Consider the following 2,870-nt stretch of genomic DNA (forward strand, 5'->3'; position numbering starts at 1 on the left):
CTGTTTTTGACAGATTCTGTTTTCGTGTGTTGTTTGCTTATTTTGATGAATCTATGGCTAGTAATGGAGCTTATGAACCATAGAGAAGTTGGAATACAGTGGGTTTAACACCAATATAAATAAAGAATGAGTTCATTACAGTACCTTAAAGTGGTGGTTTGTTTTATTTCTCTAACGGAGCTCATGAGATTTTCTGTTTAGTTTTGTGTTGTTAAGTTTTCAAGTTTTTTTTAAAGATTTGATGGATTATGGAACAAGGAGTGGCAAGAGCCTAAGCTTGGGGATGCCCAAGGCACCCCAAGGTAAAATCCAAGGACAACCAAAAGTCTAAGCTTGGGGATGCCCCGGAAGGCATCCCCTCTTTCGTCTTCGTCCATCGATAACTTTACTAGATGCTATATTTTTATGCACCACATGATATGTGTTTTGCTTGGAGCGTCTTGTATGATTTGAGTCTTTGCTTTTTATATTGCCACAATCATCCTTCCTGTACACACCTTTTGAGAGAGAGACACATGATTCGGAATTTATTAGAATACTCTATGTGCTTCGCTTATATCTTTTGAGCTATATAGTTTTTGCTCTAGTGCTTCACTTATATCTTTTAGAGCACGGTGGTGGATTTATTTTATAGAAATTATTGATCTCTCATGCTTCACTTATATTATTTTGAGAGTTACTTAGAACAGCATGGCAATTTGCTTTGGTTATAAAATTAGTCCTAATATGATAGGCATCCAAGATTAGTAAAATTAAAACTCTCTTATAAAGTGCATTGAATACTAAGAGAAGTTTGATACTTGATGATTGTTTTGAGATATGGAGGTAGTGATATTAAAGTTGTGCTAGTTGAGTAATTGTGAATTTGAGAAATACTTGTGTTGAAGTTTGCTAGTCCTGTAGCATGCACGTATGGTAACCGTTGTGTAACAAATTTGAAACATGAGGTGTTGTCTGATTGTCATCCTTATGAGTGGCGGTCGGGGACGAGCGATGGTCTTTTCCTACCAATCTATCCCCCTAGGAGCATGCACGTAGTGCTTGGTTTTTGATGACTTGTAGATTTTTGCAATAAGTATGTGAGTTCTTTATGACTAATGTTGAGCCCATGGATTATACGCACTCTCACCCTTCCATCATTGCTAGCCTCTTTGGTACCGTGTATTGCCCTTTCTCACCTTGAGAGTTGGTGCAAACTTCGCCGCTGCATCCAAACCCCATGATACGATACGCTCTATCACACATAAAGCTCCTTATATCTTCCTCAAAACAACCATCATACCTACCTATTATGGCATTTCCATAGCCATTCCGAGATATATTGCCATGCAAATTTCCACCGTTCCGTTTATTATGACACGCTTCATCATTGTCATATTGCCTTGCATGATCACGTAGTTGACATCGTATTTGTGGCAAAGCCACCATGCATATTATTTCATACATACCACTCTTGATTCATTGCCCATCCCGGTACACTGTCGGCGACATTCATATAGAGTCATACTTTGTTCTAGTATCGAGTTGTAATTATTGAGTTGTAATTGAATAGAAGTGTGATGATCATTATTCATAGAGCATTGTCCCAAAAAAACGGCCAAATAAAAAAAAGAAGGCCCAAAAAATATATAAAGGGACAATGCTACTATCCTCTTTCCACACTTGTGCTTCAAAGTACCACCATGATCTTTATGATAGAGAGTCTCTTGTTTTGAAACTTTCATATACTAGTGGCAATTTTTTATTATAGAACTTGGCTTGTATATTCCGACAATGGGCTTCCTCAAATGCCCTAGGTCTTCGTGAGCAAGCAAGTTGGATGCACACCCACTTAGTTTCTTTTGTTGAGCTTTCATACATTTATAGCTCTAGTGCATCCGTTGCATGGCAATCCCTACTCCTTGCATTGACATCAATTGATGGGCATCTCCCTAGCCCATTGACCAGCCGCGTCAATGTGAGACTTTCTCCTTTTTTGTCTTCTCCACATAACCCCCATCATCATATTCTATTCCACCCATAGTGCTATATCCATGGCTCACGCTCATATATTGCGTGAAAGTTGAAAAAAGTTTGAGATTACTAAAGTATGAAACAATTGCTTGGCTTGTCATCGGGGTTGTGCATGATGAGAGCATTCTTGTGTGACGAAAATGGAGCATGACCAAACTATATGATTTTGTAGGGATGAACTTTCTTTAGCCATGTTATTTTGAGAAGACATAATTGCTTAGTTAGTATGCTTGAAGTATTATTATTTTTATGTAAATATTAAACTTTTATCTTGAATCTTTCGGATATGAATATTCATGCCACAATAAACAGAATTACATTGAAGAATATGCTAGCTAGCATTCCACATCAAAAATTCTGTTTTTATCATTTACCTACTCGAGGACGAGCAGGAATTAAGCTTGGGGATGCTTGATACGTCTCCAACGTATCTATAATTTTTGATTGTTCCATGCTATTATATATTCTGTTTTGGATGTTTAATGGGCTTTATTATACACTTTTATATTACTTTTGGGACTAACCTACTAACCCAAGGCCCAGTGCAAATTGCTGTTTTTTTCCCTATTTTAGTGTTTCGCAGAAAATGAATATCAAATGGAATCCAAACGAAATGAAACTTTCGGGAACGTGATTTTTGGAACAAACGTGATCCAAAGGACTTGGAGTAGACGTCAAGCAACCAACAAGGAAGCCACGAGGCAGGGAGGCGCGCCTACCCCCCTGGGCGTGCCCTCCTTCCTCGTGGGCCCCTCGTTGCTCCACCGACCTAATTCTTCCTCCTATATATACCTACGTACCCTGAAACCATCCAGGAGCACCACAAAACCCTATTTCCACCGCTGCAACTCTCTGTA

The sequence above is a fragment of the Aegilops tauschii genome, chromosome 2 (assembly GCF_002575655.3).
Source record: "Aegilops tauschii subsp. strangulata cultivar AL8/78 chromosome 2, Aet v6.0, whole genome shotgun sequence".
In the NCBI taxonomy this organism is placed as follows: domain Eukaryota; kingdom Viridiplantae; phylum Streptophyta; class Magnoliopsida; order Poales; family Poaceae; genus Aegilops; species Aegilops tauschii.